Here is a 19,322-nt window from a genome sequence, read left to right as displayed (position 1 = left end):
ACACTCGCACCCGCCGACGGGAGCACGCAACAGAGGGGCACAAAGGCAGAAGTGCAAAAACTGGGACACGACACGGCCCACACGTCGCAAACAGGAAATGGAAACAAAGCTGATGTGTGAAAACCAGGAAGTCGGAAGTCCCGCCTCCACCGTGGCATATACCCCATTCCATTGTTATGCTGATGACACCCAACTATACCTTTCCACCAAACCCTCATCCACCCTACCACCCACCTCTCTCATTAACTGCATCTCTGAAATAAACACTTGGTTTACTTTAAACTTCTTGCAACTTAACCGTAGCAAAACAGAATTTTTTCTCATCGGCACCAAGACCACTCTCGCAAAAAAAAACTAGCTTTTCCCTCACCATTGACAAGACCACTGTTTCACCCTCCACCCAAGTCAAATGTCTGGGAGTCATCCTTGACAGTACACTTTCCTTCCAATCCCTCAGCAACATTACCCAGTCTCCATACTTCCATTTACGTAATATCAACAGTCTTCGCCCCTCCCTGACCCAACACACTGCCGCCATCCTGGTCCACAGTTTTGTTACCTCCCGTCATGATTACTGTAATTCTCTCCTTTTCGGCCTCCCTCACAAATACATCTATAAACTCCAGTAGGTCCAGAATTCAGCTGCCCGCATCATAAATCAAACTCCCGCTACCCAACACATCACCCCTGTCCTCCATCAGCTCCACAGGCTCCCGGTCTAGTTTCGCATCCAATTCAAAATTGTCATGGTCTGTGTTTTGGTTTGTTTTATTGGTCATGTTTTCCTAGTGTGTCTCCCTTTGTCAATGTCTTGTCACGTTTTATCATGTCCTCCTGTGCTTGTCATCCCGGTCCCTGGTGTCAACCAATCCATGCCCCCAGCCACTTGTGTCTTGTCCAGGTGTCTCTCGTTGTCTCGTCAGTTGGCTTGTATTTAGTTCCCTGGTTTTGTTCAGTCTCTGTTGAGTCATTGTGGCTGTCACACCCATGCCATGTCCTGTCGTCATCGTTTCCTTGCGTCGCAGTGTTCCTGTTTGGTTTGTTGCTTTGACTTGTTTTTGGATATTGTTGATTTTGTTATTTTCCCCAAGTACCTTGTTTTCCTTTTTCTTCATTAAATCCCCTTTTTAACTGCATCCTTGCCTGGCGGTTTTTGCTCCCTGCATTTGGGTCCTCCACCAAACTCCATCTTCTGACAAAAATCCTTCTGTTAGTATTCAAGGCCATCCATAACCTCATCCCCCGTAACTATCCGATCTTCTGCAAGTACACACTCCTTCCCGCACCCTTTGGTCATCTTCCTCCATTCACCTGTCACCCTGTCGCTGTGCTCCCCAACTCTGGAACTCACTACCGCCACAACACAGAAACTTAGGACTCTTTCACACAATTTAAATCACAACTCAAAACACACTTTTTTAAAATGTATTTCTATTATTATTATTATTATTATTATTATTATTATTATTATTATTATTATTTATTAGATATTGGACGCACATATATTTTTTTAAAGGACTCAAGACTTATAGTTTAGCTTTTAACTGTGTTAGGGTTTGAAGGTGTGGCATGAAATCCCGAGTGCGGACATGGGAGGCAAACAGAGTCACTTGCGAGTCTTTTAATTAGTGGACTGATGTGAGCGGGAGAACCATTCTTTCACGCACACATACACACAAAAAGGGAACAAAAGGGCAGGGCTCATGGGGAGGAAGCGGGGGCCCTGACAAACTGATCAATTCATTATTTATTTTCATGTGTAGCGATTATATGGGTTGCCGTAACGAGAAATTTAGACGGTACTAAGGGGAGTTGTAATTTCCTCAGCAACCTCTGGGGGCACCACGTTGACTTTGCTTGTTTGTAGGAGCAAAATAAACGTTAAAAATCCTATTATGAAGTATTCATAATCTGAAGTTGCTACTTTAGTTAATCATGGAGTTATTTGCTTTAATAAGATAATTACTAATCCACTCAGAAAACACAAATTGATCCGTCAGAAATTGAATTTCTAGACAACAAATGTATTTAGTAAACACACACATATATGAGTCACAGCCTAACCTATTAATGAAACGGAATAAAAATGCAAATCAAAGATGAATAGAAAACATGCAACCTAACTAACTAAGACCAAAAAAGGTAATGGAAAAGGTAGATGGGGAATAGAGATGGAAGCGTTTTGACCTGTCAATCCTTTTATATTTGAATCAAGCATTGCGCCAGTGGTATATGGTCAGATTGCAATGAAGGCGCACTTACGGACTGGTTCAGGTGCACGGGAGAGAAAGGGACTCGGTGAGCGTCGATCTTCTGTTGAAAAAAACTCCGTTGGAGGGGATCTGGGCAGTCGGCGCACACGCAGCTGGAATGCTGCACTGAAGTCTGGCTGATGGTAATGGGCGGCCCAACTGAGGTCTCCGGTTGGTGGCGAGGTGTGCGTGCGGCGTGGAGGCCGCGGCAGGTCCTTGGCTGGCTTAAGTCCCGGTTGGTGGTGATGTGTGATGTGGGTGCTGCGGGTCGTCTCGGGCGCACGGCTGAAGCAGAAATGGGTAGCCGGCGCGCAGCGGCTCTGTGCTTAACAGCCGTTGTGGAACCGGGTCGGCGGGGCGCTGCGTGATTCAGAGAGCCTTAGGTGGGTTTGCTCTCGGCAGGAACAGACACGCGCGTTTTGGGACGCGCAATGTGGGTGCGAGTCCTTGCGTGATGCGTGCACTAAGGCGCGCGCCGTGGCTCAAATCTGGGGAAGGAGGAAGCCACGTGGTTGCTCTCAGCGTGTTCGGCGACCACGTCTCTCGTGATGGTCAGGAGAAGTTCATGGGGTAAGAGGCGAAGAGGGAGAAGAGCAAAGAAGAGAGGAAGTTCCTTCACGCTTTTAAAAGCCACTTTTAAACAAGAGGTCAAGCAGTAGTCCCGCCTCTTCCGTGCACTTGAAGAAGACTTGGTCGACTGAGACCAAGCTTTTGGGATAGCATTTGATAATTTTTTTATCAGATTTGACAAGCCAGATGCTTCATTTATCATTCTGAACACATTTCAAACATTACCGCGATCATAAAGTTATTGAAGCCGCTAAGCTTACTAATTAGCCAAACTTAAATGGCTGCAGAAGTTACACACATCATTCATTTGAGATAGACAAACAGGTTGTGTACAAAGATAAACAACAGAAGTCACTTGATGTCAGTCAACTACACAGAGTCCATTTATGTCCTGAATTATGTAGACTTCAGATTAATTACGACCGGCAGGATTCTTGAGGATAATACAGATAGTGGCCGCTGGAGGGCACTGTTGTACCGTATAACTTTCAAGTGGCATTGTTTCCAAAAACATATGGCTGATACCTGTATATAGACCAGACCATAAAATTGGTCTGGGGACTGATAAGCAGTTAAATCGCTAGTTTGCTTCCTAAACAGGCTTTTAGGTCTCGGTAGGCGCTGAGGTGTTTCCTGTGGTTTGTAAAAGCGAAATCCAGTCCCTCCTGGAGGGAAATTCAAAGAGTTTTTCCTTTTTGAACTGTCTCTGGTTAGTTTGAGAAAACACAGGGTTAAGGACACACATTCCCCAGGGGGAAATGTTTAAAAAGGCAACAAACAAAAAGAATTGAGGGCGACAGGCAATATTCGTTACAGACCCCCCTTCGTCAAGAGGGATGAATCTTCAGGGTGTCCAGGTTGACGGGTCCAGATGATCCGTGGCAAGGGTCCATGCCACAGTCAGACGGCAGTAGTCCCAGTCACACTCCTCTGCAACAAGAAACACATACCACTGGTGCAACTTTACCCTACCATCTGCAGGGCTATGTGAATGCAGTGTATGTCTGTGTGTTGTCAGTGTACGTCTATGTGTATTCAGTTAACTGGTGTCTCACTAGGTACTGTATTAGCTACTGAGGCCTGAGACAGACGTAAACGAGACGCGAAACTACCAAACAATAAGTAAAATGTATCCTCAGGCTATAAGGCTCGTATCTAATCATGCGTAACTAGGGAAACGAAAACCCAGAAAGAGTAATTGAAGAAAAAGTGAGAAAACAGGGAAAAGGCTTTTTCGCCTTCTTAAACCCCCAAAACCCGGCACTGTACGGCGGGCCATAATTCTCTTAGAAAGACAAAGAGGTTGTCTTAGGCACATGGAGGTCGAGGAGAATCTCCTCACCTGGGGGTGCTCTATTATAGGAAAAGGAAAAATATATATCTTAGGTTAGTTAGCGCAACACAGTAGTTGCTAGATGCTAAGCTAATGCTAATGAGTAACTAGCTTATCCCAAAAGTCATACACTACCCGAGAATACCCCAGAAAGGAGGAAAAGGGAAGAAGAGAAAAAATTCAGAGCATTATTGGCGGTACATCGAGGCTAGTGAAAGGCAGGCGTAAGGCTTAGATTGGGCTAGCCAGACTAAATAAAGTTTTGGAAAGAGTATTCCAACCGACTTTTAAAAGGCACTAATTACGGGGGAGCTTTTCATACCTAGCTCAGAAACTAAAGAACTGATTTCACGCAGCATTTCATTCAGAAGTATTATAACACTTTAAGTGTACATAATCCTTGAATTACAGTTGCCAATCATTTATCTAGTCTAATTCCACAGAGCGCTATCGGTGTTACGGGTTAGGGTCATACCCTTAAGTGTTCCACCAAGCATCGGTAGCCAAATAGACTGTAAACCATAGTATGTTAACTTCTAGTCATTATTCGCTAGCAATCACACCAGGCGGTTCGGCAGTTCCGGGTTCAACTACTCCTTCTTGATTCACTGTTGTGGTCATACCAAACATCAGGATTGTCATCAGCATCATTTCCTAGTAGCCAACAAAGCATACAAATTAACTTTGCTTGTTGTGGTGTTAACTAGGGGTACATCAAGTTCATCTTTTGTCCAATGGGTGCAGCGGGGGTCGCCCTTACGCACACCTTGGTGTTTTTACTCATCACAGTCAGTTGGGTCCGTTGACGGTGTCGAGGTGTCAGTTGAGGGTCTCGCTTAGGCCGCTGTATCCTGTCCGCCTGTGTCCCCCCTTTGTCAGTTTTGCGTGCGCGCCGGTCTTGAGCGTCGTTTGGTTGCGAGTCTGGGCGTTCAAAACCGCAGTGACCTTTGATTTGATTTCGGTGGACCCACCTCAGCTGATTCCCCTAATGTCCTTTGTTCATCTTAATGTGGTTTTCGGAGGGTCCGGCCCAACGGGGAAGAAATTTTCAGGTGACGCCCCTCTGGGCTCGCGTTGTACTAGCATTCGGTTGCGCGAACAAATAGTACCACACTCGATCACCGATTTGACACTCCGTTTGCGATGCTTTTCTGTCGTACTAGGTTTTCTGACCTTCTACGCTTTCTTTAAGTCGTCGTTGGACAAACGCGAACGTGGCCCGCAGGTGGTTTTGCAGGTCCTCCACGTACTGGCAGGCTGTATCCGCCTTAGCTAGGTTAGTTTCTCCCAGCTGGTACAGGGAAAGCGCCATTCGCCATCCGGTCATCATTTCAAAAGGGGACACCCCAGTGGGTTTGTGCGGTGCCTCGAATTGTCATGAGTATCAGCAGGAGTCGGATATCCCAGTCCTGATGGTTGGAAGTCAGCAAATTCACCACGGTGCAGTTAGTCCACTCGACCTGTCCTGAGGACTGCGGGTGATGGCTAATGTGCAACCGGGCCTTGATTCCAAGCCTTTGACAAAGTTGTTGCATTATCTAAGCTGTGAAGTGGGTTCCCCTGTCTGAGTTGACCCGTGAGGGCAACCTGAAATGGGAGAACACGTGATTCATCAGCAGGCATGCGGTGGTGTGCGCGGTGTTGTTTGGAGCAGGCAGACATTCTACCCACTTGGTGAACGCGCAAACAAAGTATTTATTCCCTCTCAGTGATCTGACCAGGAGTCTCACCCAATCAATTTGGAGATCAGACCATAGTAAGGTGACTCCTTCATGTTGGAGTAGTGCTCGGTGACTCAGGTTTGCTGGCCAAAACTGGCATCAAACCAGGCATCCTTTAATGTAGTGCCACGTCGTTATGCATGCGGGGCCAGTACGCCATTTGTTGTAGCGCAATGACGGTGGCTTTGAATCCGCAGTGGCCTGCATAATGTGCGTCGTAGGTATATGTTAGCAAGACCCCCCTTTGGCTCCGTGGAACCACCACCCACAGTCACAAAACAGAAAGCCTTTAACCAGACACAGCCATTGCAACACGGAGAGCAAGTATTTCAAGTCGCTGTCATCACATACGGGGTTGGCGACGGGTTCAGGAAGGTGTCGACTGATTGTAAACAGCGCGGGGTCGCCGGCTTGCTGGGCGGCCAAGTCGGAGGCGGTATGCACGTTACGGGTCCCGAAGTGGTCCGTGCGGGAGTGTCGCAAGAAACAACGGCGGACGCAGCGTGGCAACGCGTGAGACTGTGGAACTCCAGGGTGGGTTGGGGTGTTTGCCAAGAGTTATTGAATGTCCAATGAGTCCCGTTCAGGGCCCCTTGCTTGGCAAACGTGTCCGTCAGGTTGTTTAAGTGTTTATAAGGTCCTGGAACTTTTGAGTGTACCCTGATTTTTTTCCAGCTGACGTGTATATCATTGGAGGAAACCACGTGGTCACACGTCTCAATGAAGTCATGGTGTTTAACGGGTTTCTTCACTGACGTGAGGAAACCATTTCGATGCCACGCCGGTAGATGACAGGTGAAGGCGAGGCGGTCATAGTTTGAGTGCAAATAACCAGCACCGTGACACCGTGTTCAATTGCCAATTTGAGTGTAATCAGGATGCCAGCGGTTTTTGCATATTGAGAAAAGTGGGGGCCCAATTGGAATTGTTGTGGTTTTCACGGTGCGTCGCTGACCCAAGCGATGCCCACCCCAGCCTGCAGATGGGTTTGGTGGTGGTAAGAGCAGCCATCCACACAAGCTGTAGGCATGTCCTTGCAGACATGTTCCTCAAAATAGCGGTGCCGCGTGAATTCTGGCATTGGTGTAACGGCGACGTCTATCGGCGGAGTCGAGGAGGTCGATGCAGTTTTGGCAAATCGCTAGATCGGTACCCAGCGGTAACGCTGTCTCAAATACGAGGGAAAAAGGTAACCGGATGATAGTTTGTGTCAATAGTTACTTTTTGGCATCCAATGTAGTTAGAGAAATGTTTGATTGCCCATACTGTGGAAAGCAGGGCTTTTTCTCAGTCGGAGTATTTCAAGTCGGGGCCCTTCAGCGTTTTACTGGCATACACCACGACACGTTTGTCCAGGTCGTACATTTGGTCTAGACCCAAGCTCACACAATAGTGGGAGAATCCTGCTTCCAAGAAAAATCCCTGTTGCTATCGGGGTATGCGAGACAGGGGGCGGAGCCCAGCTTTTGTTTTAGTGTGTTCATCGCGTTGTTTTTTTCGACACCCCAACAGAAGGGTGTGTCTTTCTTCAGCAGGTTAGTAAGAGGGTGTGCTATGTCAGCAAAGTATTCGATGAACTGGCGCGGAAAGTTGCACACGCCCAGGAAGCTGCGAAGTTTCGAAACATTGGTGGGGGTTTTGATGTCAAGAAGGCCTTGAATATGGCTGGATTGTGAATCCCGTTCGGCCCAACCAAGATCCCCACATAGTTGACCTTTGTGCGGCACCACTGACCTTTCGGGAGGGACAGTTTGGCGCCTGCGGAAGACAGCTGTCCAAGAACGTGGTTGACTTCCACCAAGTGATTATCCAAAGAGGAGCTCCACATCATTATGTCGTCTACATAACTGAGGTTACTGCTGGCGGCGGCGGCGGGGCACGCCTTGTTGAGGAAGATGTTGATTTAGGCCGACAGGTTAGCATAGCCGAATAGACAACCGATAAAGGTGTATTGTTGGTTACGTAAGGTGAGTGCTAACTTGTATTGATCCTTGGGGTCCACTTGAACGATGTGGGAAGGGCAGGGTTAACTGTGACAATTTGAGATGGCCTAGTGAGTCTTCCGCCGTCAGCGTCTTCGGTCAAGAACAAGTCAGGTGGAATGTGTCCAACCACTTAGAGTAACGTTGTGGAAGTCGGAACGGATGGTTTGTCCAGACTTCCTGCTTGGAAGGCTGGGGACACACGCAAGAGGTTCCGAGTTGGTGAGGGACCACAGTACATTGTTGATGGTGTCTACCTGGATGGCAAGGCGGACAAGCAAGTCTGCACCCACCAAAAGGGTGTGGAGCGCATCTGGGACACCCAGGAAGTAGTGGGTCAGTGAGCGCTGAGTCCACTGAAGGTTTAAAGCACACGCGCCCACTGCAGAAATGGAAAGAAGGGGTTCCATGTTCAACGGAAACCGGCAAGACTTGGAGACGAAAGATGTGTTTGGGTCATGATCCTGTAAGTCGTCAGCAAAAGCTGTAGAGATGGCTGATTTGTCAGCCCACAAGGTGAGAACAGCGTCAAAGACGGGTGTAGTTTGCACCTGGACACCTCCGATGATGCGAGGGGCGTACCCTGCGTCGGCCGGAGGCGGATCAAGGTCACGCAGGAAGATGTCGCAGCTTCGCAGCTGGTTCTTCGAAGGAGACGTGAGTGGCCCTGCCTTGGAAGGTGTCGGGTCCCAGTTCCCTGTGGGGGCACCTGCTTCCATGTGTGGTGGCTGCGCCCGAGTCACAGTGTTCAGCCGAGACCGGTCATGGCCCGGGAGTGTTGTCGGCAGAGCCATAAGAAGGGGTACCGACTCAATAAGTCCGACTTAGACTGGATGGATGAATTCCATGGGGCCAACGGACCAATGCACCATTGCAACAGTCTCCAGTTGTGTGTTAGTAGGTGAAATGGCGCGAACGGTAAGTGACCAACGCTGTAGGGGGAGCAGTCGGTCGTTAGCTAGCAACACGGCACGGAGTTGCTCAAACACTATGGTCGACATCACCATGATGTCTGCTGCAGGATCTGCGAGGGCTTTGTAGGTCAGAGCTCATTTCAGGGTGACACTCAGGTAGAATATACGAGCTGTCCCCCTGGTGGTGAGTTTGCCTAAAAGCTGTTGGTTGTACATAGTTGGTTGTACATAGTCAGTAGATCGCGATTTGCACACCTCGGTAGCCGTATTGGAGTCAACCCGAAGTACCAGTACCGTTGAGTCAGAATGCGACTTATGAGTTTCAGCTTCTGGCGGACCCGCTCGTGACCTCTGTTGGTGGGTGTATGTCAGTGGGTGGCCGGCCATCGGCTCGTCGCACAGACTGGTCTTTTGACAATTTCCGGAGTGCTTTGAGTATCCTGTCGGTAACTACGCTGTAGTCTCGGAGTCGTCTTAGCGGTTGCGGGACTCGCGGCGAGATTCGGTTGCCGTCGCGCATCATGTTTTGGATTGTAGCGCGAATTAGGCTTACCTTTAGTGGATCTGGAATGACGGCGGTAGTCAGTTTGCAATTCTCCATCCGGTCGCTCGTCACGCGGGCTGTCAGTTTTGGAGTGCGGCCTCCGGTTATCCGGGCCGCGGGACTGGTTCGCCGTTTGGTTGCGACCGTTTTGATTCGACCTTTTTAATCTGGATTCGGCTTCCTTTGGAGCATCGGAGAAGGCTCCCTTGAGCTCCGACGGGGGACCCATGTCCAATTGATAGACGTTGGCGTCTGTAACCTTAGGGGTTGAAACTTTAAATTTTGCATAGCCCCTAGCGGCTAACTCGCGCAGCTGTGAGCTATCCAGTGTCTGGGGACACAAAGCCAATCCTAGGTAGTGATTGAGGTTTGGTAGGTTCCGAACAAACAATGTTTTAATACTCAGTTCCTCCTCCATGTTGGACTCATTACGAGTCCCAAAATAGGCATCGCAAAGATGACTATAGAAAGCCTGAGGGGGCTCCGTTTTTCTCTGTTTGATGAACATGCCCGTCAACTCAAGAGAGCCATCAAATTCACGTGCCACGACCTAAAGTCATTTTTATCAAGTACAACTTATCTTCCACGGTTCTCATGGGCAACCTCTGGAGATAGTAGTCAATGTCTTTCAGCTGTGTTGTGGGACCCCCCTGGTTTCGGTTCGGACTCAGGCTGCAGTTTCAGCTGTGGTGCTGTGGCTCTGGTATCAGGGGGTCTGCCTGCAGGTGGCGCTCCCAAAAGGGGTGCTCCTCTGGCAACATTATTTAACTGCTACGCGTACTGTAACTTATGTTTAATCTGAGCTAACGCTGCCTCATAGTCCTGCTGGCATTGTCGGAGGCGGGTAACCGCGGCTTCAGTAAATGCTAATTTTGTTCGTAGGTCGTACGAGCGGTCTACTTAAAAATTGCGTTCCTCTCTAAGGGTTTGTACCTGTACTTGGAGGCACTTCACATCGTTGGATGACTGAGCTTGGAGCGAACTAACCCGCAAGTAATTTGCTTCGGCTTGTCGAAGTTGGTCTCTTGTCGGTCGGTCAGTCAGATCACTCACCTCTTATTTCAGCTTATGAATTTTGTCAGCAGCGGTTCTCAGCAGTCTTTCTTTCTCTCGATTTGTGTCTTTGGCAGATGTGAGAGCTCGTGTTAACTCACCAGTCTTTTGAGGAGAGTCATCGTTGGATGCATATTCGTTTGCATCATTGTCTGCCAATCTAAATTCAATTTGATTCACTCACTCACTTAAAAGCCAAGGTAAAAAGTTAGAATTAAAATTAAATTAAATAAACAAAAACAGGAAGGGTAAATAAAATTAAAATGGATCAATAGTCTTAGTCAAATTAACTAGCTGGAGTGTCAGTCTGCACAGTATGCGAATGTCTCTTATGGACTAAAACTGTAAAACGGTACAAAAATATTAAGGCTAAATCCCTAATTATGGGACTGCTGAGCGGCGCAAGCAGGCACATATTACTGTCCTACCCTAGAAAATGGGTTTATTGTTGCGTTTCTTTATTATTCCACAGATTTTTCCGCAAAAATGCGGCCCGTACCGTAGACCGCACCGGGACAAATGAGGTATCAAACGATCCTGCTCGATCTGACTCGCTGCGGCATTATTTTTCTAAGAATTCCGTGTTACCATGGCGACGCTATTCCCAAAAAAACTCCCCAAAAAAGTCCCATAGGAATGAATGGGAAACCGAAAGTGATCAGATCAAGCACCTTTTTCCAAGACACACTGCGCGCGCATACGACCGACCGATATGAATTTTAGCTCATTTTGTAGCAATTTTTCTCAATTTTTTTTAAGGAATGTAAGCTCTCCCCTCTGTGCAGGTTCAAAGACAGTGAGCAAACGGGAGACAAATAGCCTATTAACATTGGTGTGTATTGCGTGTGCCAGAGTGAAGCAATTAGCCTCAGAGTGGCGGGAACCAAAAAATCTATTTCCAAAAGTTTCACTTCAACTCGTCACCATGGCCACAATCTTTGCTCACTAGACATCAAATTCTCACATTTTGTAGTGACAAGGGTCTGCTTTTAGACAAATCCACTTTTATTTGGCTAAGGTGTCATTTAGTACCTTTTTTTTCACTTTAAGCGAGGAGAAGTCGGACTTGCTCGCCTATCTTTTCCATGTTAATTTTGGTGCCTTTATCTCTTCATTTTTGATAAATCATAAGTTTTCAACCTGCTCTCATTTGGTCATTAAAAAAATGAGAACATGCTCGCGTTCCCCAAACCCTTGCCGTTCTAACGAGCCATTTCTGGAATCTGCATCTTGAACCGTTAAGTCGTGAGAGGCTTTTGTTCGAGGTGTGCGTCGCTCATTCATTTGTCTTGAATGTGTGTGCGTGATGTGTCCATGTTAAAGTTCCAATGTGTGTGCGTGAATGTGCATGTTTCTTAAAGGGACAGTAAGATACTTTTAGTTTATGTTGATTATGGTTAACTTCCACATTTCTTGACCGATTTCAATCGTTTGAATTTTAAACTGTTCAGCTCATTTAAATAAAAAATAAAAAATACATTTTAAAAAACAAAACATACACAACATTATTTTTTTTTTTTAACTCTTTCACTGCCATTGACGTTTATAGACGTCAAGTAAAAACCTACGGAGCACTGCCAATGACGTCTAAAGACGTCATCCAATGATTTTTTTTTTTTTTTGAAACGGGTAGAGGGAACCCTTCCGCATGTCTGGTGAAAGTTTCCAGCCGGTCTGTTGTGCCTAAGGACTATTTTTGACCCCTAGAGGGCAGCGATGACTCTCTTTTGACAAGATCGGGTGGGCGTCAGTAGAGGCGTAGCTAGAGCGTCGAGCAGGAGATCAGAATGGAAAACAAAGGGGAAAAAAAATGGCGACCGTTTGCGAGGAGTTCACGGCCGAGCCGTTTTATTTCAAAGACAAAAGCATCGACCAAACCTAAAAGAGCACATTGATGACAACGATGATCATCATCCATGATGATGATGATGATGATGACTCCGTGGATAGAAATCATTGACGCGGCAGTAGAAGACGTGGGGGGGGGAAGCTAGATGGCTGAGGAGGAAGTGGTGCCCGTTTGGAAAGCAGCTCTCTACACTTACAAGACGAAAGGGATCGACCACGCTAAAAGAGCACATTGATGACGACGATGATCATCATCGATGATGATGAAGGTGAATCTGAGCTTGATGGCGAAATTGGAACCGCTGATGCAGCGGCTATGACGCCGTCATAAACGCGGAGCACAATCGAGCACGCACAGGCGGACGTTCGATCGGACGACGAAGAGTGCCCCGGGTCCAATGCATATTCATCGGAGGAGTGTGTACAGTCTGCTACTTATTCCCCGGAAAAAAAGGAAAGTGTAACGTGTAACGTTTGCACGTGAAACGGACAAAGTGAAAGTAAACTTGTGCGAGTCCAGCGGCGTCTCCTTGCACGCAGGAGAGCGTTATAAAAAGAAAAACTGTATTTGAAACATCCACATAATTGTTAGTACCACAGTTGCACACATTTGTAAATAGTTTGCGAAATTTTTTTGTCAAATTGTTACACTGTTGAATGGAAATAAACGTATTTTGCAATCAAAAAATACTTTTTCATTGTTGGTGAAAGCGTTTTACAGAAGTAAAGCACTATTTAGGTGTTTGTGGCATCATTCATGGACAAAAAGAAGTTTACAATTCACTGGAGTGCATGAAATAACATCGTTTCACAAAAAGTCCTTTTTCTCCGTTTTTTGTTTCAAAACAGAGAATTTCGGTGAAAGTAACCATTTTCTATTGTTGATTACTGAAGAACGGAATAAGGAAGAAACAAACTCTTTTTTTCTGATGAAAGATGAGAGTCCAATCTTTCATTTGGTAGTATGTGTGTTTCCATAGTCAAAACACAACATTTTCTGTGGACCTTGAAAGATCAGTCAAAATGCTTAAATCGGCTGGCACTGGCGACAACCCGTTTCTGAAAACGTCTGGCAGTGAAAGAGTTAAAGGCAATGGAATGGACTGCTATTTAAATAGTTTTTTTAGCTATACTGCCTGTTCTCTCAAGTCTGCATAGCAACTGCCTCAGCCAATCATCTCTCTTACTGTTGAGCTCAACTCACCCCCTTTTTTTGGTGTACTCAAGGCTTGGCCTATGTACGGGCGGCCATCTTGGCCAATTGATTAGGTACACCCAGGATTCTCGCCACTCCGCTCGCCCAGGGCGGCGGCCATTTTGGCCAATTGATTAGGTACGCCCAGGATTCTCGCCACTCCACTCGCCCAGGGTGGCAGCCATCCTGGCCAATTGATTAGGTACGCCCAGGATTCTCACCACTCTGCTTGCCCAGGGCGGCGGCCATTTTGGCCAATTAATTAGGTAGACCAAGGATTCTCTCCCCTCCGCCCACCCAGGGCGGCGGCCATCTTGGCCAATTGATTAGGTACGCCAAGGATTCGCGCCACTCCGCTCGCCCAGGGCGGCGGCCATTTTGGCCAATTGATTAGGTACGCCCAGGATTCTCGCAGCTCTGCTCGCCTAGGATGGCGGCCATCTTGGCCAATTAATTAGGTACGCCAAGGACTCTCTCCCCCTCGCCCACCCAGGTCGGCGGCCATCTTGCAAATTGATTAGGTACGCCCAGGACTCTCGCCACTCCGCTCACCCAGGGCGGCGGCCATCTTGGCCAATTAATTAGGTACACCCAGGATTCTCGCCACTCTGCTCGCCCAGGGCGGCGGCCATTTTGGCCAATTGATTAGGTACGCCCAGGATTCTTGCCACTCTGCTCGCCCAGGGCGGCGGCCATCTTGGCCAATTAACACTTTGAATGCCAGACGTTTTCAGAAAAGGGATGCCGTGGGTGCCAGCCGATTTAAGCATTTTGACTGATCTTTCAAGGAGCAAATGAGTTAAGTAATATTTTTCAAGCTTTTTATGCCTTTACTGTCTTTACTGTCATATGTCCCAAATGGTGGTGTTTCAGGATGTTTTCATGAAGATGCTACTTACATTTTTGGATAAATGTTTTTTCTCTCCTATTGCTTAACTCTTTGACTGCCAGACGTTTTCAGAAACGGGTTGTCCCCAGTGCCAGCCGATTTAAGCATTTTGACTGATCTTTCAAGGTCCACAGAAAATGTTGTGGTTTGACTATGAAAACATGCATACTACCAAATGAAAGATTGGACTCTCATCTTTCATCAGAAAAAAAAGTTTGTTTCTACCTTATTCCGTTCTTCAGTAATCAACAATAGAAAATGGTTACTTTCACCGAAATTCTCTGTTTTGAAACAAAAAGCGGAAAAAAAGAGCTTTTTGTGAAACGATGTTATTTCATGCACTCTAGTGAATTGTACACTTCTTTTTGTCCATGAATGATGCCACAAACACCTAAACAGTGCTTTAGTTCTGTAAAACACTACCACAAACAATGAAAAAGTGTTTTTTGATCGCAAAATACGTTTATTTACATTCAACAGTGTAACAATTTGACAAAACAATTTGGCAAACTATTTACAAATGTGTGCAACCGTGGTACTATTTACAATTGTGTGGATGTTTCAAATACAGTTTTTCTTTTATATATATAGCAAGGAATAGCAAGTATATACAGCAGTGTGTGTTTGGCCATGTTGCCATCAAGTCTACTCTCAGGATCATGATACGGTGACATTACGGTGGTGTTACGTCTGGCTTCCTCATGTCCTTCAGTTCCTATACCGGGTGGTAAGAGATTTTCTGATCCATCTTATCCGCTCCATTCATGGTGGCATCGTAGTCCATAACCAGTGTCTTCTCCGTGATCAGACTGTACCCACTCCTCCGATGAATATCCATTGGACTCGGGGCACTCTTCGTCTTCCGATTGAACGTCCGCCTGAGCTGAAGTACTCGGTTGTGCTCCACGTTTTCCGGCGTTAGCATCGCTAGCCGGTGAGGCTTTATGACGTGATCATAGCCGCCGCGTCAACGCTTCCAACTTCAGCGTCAACCTCGGAGTCACCATCATCATCATCGTCGTCATCAATGTGCTCTTTAGCACATTGATGACGACGATGATGATGATGGTGCTTCTCTTCTTTGAAAAAAACTATCAAGCGTGAGCTGCTTGCCGCCGGTCGCCATTTTCTCTTTCTCAGCCATTCTCCCCTCAACACTCTAGCTCCGCCTCACGTCTTCTACTACTGACGCCTACCCGATCTTGTCCAAAGAGAGTCATCGCTGCCATCTAGGGGCCAAAAATAGTCATTATACTAACTAGGTCTGCTTGATACTTTCAGCACAGCTGGCCAAGTCTTTGGCGCTCCTGCTCCTCCGTAGGATTTTACTAAACGTTATTTAACGTTTTTGGCAGTCAAAGAGTTAATTAGGTACGCCCCTCGCCCACCCGGGTCGGCGGCCATCTTTGCCAATTGATTAGGTACGCCCAGGATTCTCGCCACTCCGCTCACACAGGGCGGCGGCCATCTTGGCCAATTAGTTAGGTACGCCATGGCCTCCCCCCTCCTCGCCCACCCGGGTCGGCGGCCATCTTGGCCAATTGATTAGGTACGCCCAGGATTCTCGCCACTCCGCTCGCCCAGGGCGGCGGCCATCTTGGCCAATTATTTAGGTATGCCAAGGACCCTCTCCTCCTCGCCCACCCGGGTCGGCGGCCATCTTGGCCAAACGATTAGGTACGCCCAGGATTCTCGCCACTCCGCTCACCCAGGGCGGCGGCCATCTTGGCCAATTAATTAGGTACGCCAAGGACTCTCTCCCCCTCGCCCACCCGGGTCGGCGGCCATCTTGGCCAATTGATTAGGTATGCCCAGGATTCTCACCACTCCCCTCGCTACTACTAAAAGTCCTACTACTACTACTAATGCTAAAAGTACTACATACATGCGTCTTTCCACCTTGCAAGAGTCAGCATTCAAAATTTCCGTGGGAATTTTTCTAGTATATCACTTGGAACTCACAACCTTCTTAATTAACTATGAAACAAAAAGGGAAAAATGAAAACAATAGAATGGCAGAAAGCCAGACAAAATAAACAAACCAGAAAGCAACAAAATATTAAAAGGAGGGTAGACTAGAGCTAGACAAGCAGTAGTAAGAGAAAGCTAGAGGAAAGTAACTCACAATAGTGCAAATAATTATTTTAATATGCTTAACCAAAAGTGTATATTGTTTGTGCAAGCAAGCTAATGCTCCTTACAAATGAGCTAACACAGGTGTAAACCTTGCGTTGCTTTTCCTAAACCGCGGGCCTATTAATGTAAAAAGCTAGCGCATAGCTACGCTATACGTCATAGGAGGCTAGAATGCAATTGGTTATTATTATAGTAATTAAACACAAGCAGTCAATTAGCCCGCGAATTTGTTTAATCGGCGTAGATAATTATTATTATCTAGCGAGTCCCATGGTAGCTAAAAGCCACTCGGGGGAGAGGGAGGCTCGACACAGGATTAAAATCAAAGTCGTGTATGCTTAGCATATAGTTTGTCACGTAATTCAATAGAGTTAGTGAGATAGCACATGTAGCTAGCAACCGTCTTTAATCCTTACCAGTGGAGCAAGCTGACGCTTGCAACAGCGGTCATCTTAGCAAGCTAACGGCGGCTTCGACAACTAGCTCCGGCAGCCAGGGGTGACGGACGGTTAGCTCTTTGGCTAACGAGCGGAGCACAACTCTGTTGCGGCCGGTGGGCCACAATACACTCGTCTAATAGCCTTTGGGCCTACAAGAGGCGGTCAGCCTCGAGGCAGGTTCAATAACTGGGCAGCTAACGGGCAGGCTTTGCGGCCTGGCAGCTAGGTCTCTCCTGAACCACAGACAGCTCAAATTCACAAGGACAATGGCGCCACGTTGTGAGCGAGCGGGCGCGGTACACGTCTGGCGTCCCAGCACAGGGGTACACGGCAGCCAAGCTGTTACTGGGCTCGCGATATAAACAATCACACCCAATACGTCTCCCACGATCGGGAGGAAAAACGGGGACAATACTCTTAAGCCGTTATGTTAGCCTCAGGTAGCTACTTTGAGGTACATAAGACAGAGCGTCGTCACGTCGTGGTACACAGCAAATTAAATTCCCAGGAAACAAAGACACAACTTCAAATTCTGCCAGCTAAAATTTACAAGTTGCAAAACTCGAGTTCTATTATGTACGTCTTCAAAATACAAGTCACTAGTCTCACAAACAGTAACCGGCTCTTACTTACTCAATTCCCACTTCTCATTCACAATAGCAATTCACTATGTTCTTCACCTGTCCAAGATGGCGGCCCAGCCTCACACTTTTACCCCTTCCCGACGCTTGGGAACGCTAAAGAGGTGAATCTACTAATTCAAAATGGTGTCTACACGCGCTTCTCTCAGCGGCAGTACTGTACAAGTGACTCTACACGGTGCGTGAAGTCGTTCAACCTGAATCAAAGCGTTTCTCCGAGTGGACACTCCTCTTCTTAATAAAAGCCTCACACGGGCCGCACCAATATGTAGCGATTATTTGGGTTGCCATAATGGCAAACGAGAAATTTAGACGGTACTGAGGGGAATTGTAATTTCCTCAGCAACCTCTGAGGGCACCATGTTGACTTTGCTTGTTTGTAGGAGCAAAATAAACATTAAAAATCCTATTATCCAGTATTCATAATCTGAAGTTGCTACTTTAGTTAATCATGGAGTTCTTTGCTTTAATAAAATAACTACTAATCCACTCAGAAAACACAATTTGATTCGGCAGAAATTGAATTTCTAGACAACAAATGTATTTAGTAAACACACACATATATCAGTCACAGCCTAACCTATTAATGAAACGGAATAAAAATGCGAATCAAAGATAAAAAGAAAACATGCAACCTAACTAAGATTAAAAAAAAAAGGTAATGAAAAAGGTAGATGAGGAAAAGAGATGGAAGCGTTTTGACCTGTCAAACCTTTTATATTTGAATCTAGCGTTGCGCCACTGGTATATGGTCAGATTGCAATGAAGGTGCAGTTACGGGCTGGTTCAGGTGCACGGGAGAGGGAAGGACTCGGCGAGCGTTGATCCTCAGTTGAAGAAAACTCCGTTGAAGGCGATCTGGGCAGCTGGAATGCTGTACTGGAGTCTCTGGCTGTTGGTGATGGGCGCAAAATTGAGAGGTCGCTGCAGGTCTCCGGTTGGTGGCGAGGTGCGCGCGCTGCGTGGAGGCCGCGGCAGATCCTTGGCTGGCACAAGTCCCGGTTGGTGGTCATGTGCTTGTGCGGTTAAGAGGCCGCAGTCAGTTGGTTTGGGTGCTGCGGGGCGTGCTGCCGAAGGTAGGTGGGTCGGTTTTCGTCAGGCACAGACAGTGTGGTTGCGAGTCCTTGCGTGATGCGTGCTTTGGGGCGCGCGGTGTGGGTTAAGTCCGGGGCTCAAAGAAGGAAGCCTCAAGAAGCCTCGTGGTCGCTCTCAGCGTGTTCGGCGACCACGTCTCTCGTGATGGTCAGGAGAAGTTCATGGGGCAAAAGGAGAAGAGGCGAAGAGGGAGAAGAGCGAAGAAGAGAGGGAAGTTCCTTCGCACGCTGTCGCTTTTAACTGGTGTCCCGGGGGGGTGTCAAGCAGTAGTCCCGCCTCTTCCGTGCCCTTGAAGCAGACTTGGTCGACTTAGACCAAGCTTTTGGGATAGCATTTGATATTTTTTTATCAGAATTGACAGGCCAGATGCTTCATTTATCATTCTGAACACATTTCAAACATTACCGCAATCATAAAGTTATTGAATCCGCTAAGCTTGCTAATTAGTTAAACCTAGATGGCTGCAGAAGTTACACACATCATTCATTTGAGATATACATAGAGGTTGTGTACAAAGATAAACAACAGAAGTCACTTGATGTCAGTCAAGTACATAGAGCTAGTTTGCTTGCTAAACAGGCTTTTAGGTCTGGATAGGCGCTGAGGTATGTGTTTCCTGTGGGTTGTAAAAACGAAATCCAGTTCTTGCTGGAGGGAAAGAGTTTTTCCTTTTTTTGAGAAAACACAGGGTTAAGGACACACGTTCCCC

The 19,322-nt window shown here is 47.0% G+C and overlaps 1 protein-coding gene across 4 annotated transcripts in view; it reads left to right on the top strand.

Annotated features, from left to right (window-relative positions):
- The window catches only part of gdpd5a (glycerophosphodiester phosphodiesterase domain containing 5a), a 105,198-nt gene that overhangs the window by 69,615 nt on the left and 16,261 nt on the right, over positions 1-19,322 (top strand). The gene's annotated exons all lie outside the window — the stretch shown is intronic.

This window comes from Vanacampus margaritifer, chromosome 16, assembly GCF_051991255.1.
Source record: "Vanacampus margaritifer isolate UIUO_Vmar chromosome 16, RoL_Vmar_1.0, whole genome shotgun sequence".
NCBI classification, from domain to species: domain Eukaryota; kingdom Metazoa; phylum Chordata; class Actinopteri; order Syngnathiformes; family Syngnathidae; genus Vanacampus; species Vanacampus margaritifer.
This window is presented reverse-complemented; position numbering and strand designations above follow the sequence as displayed.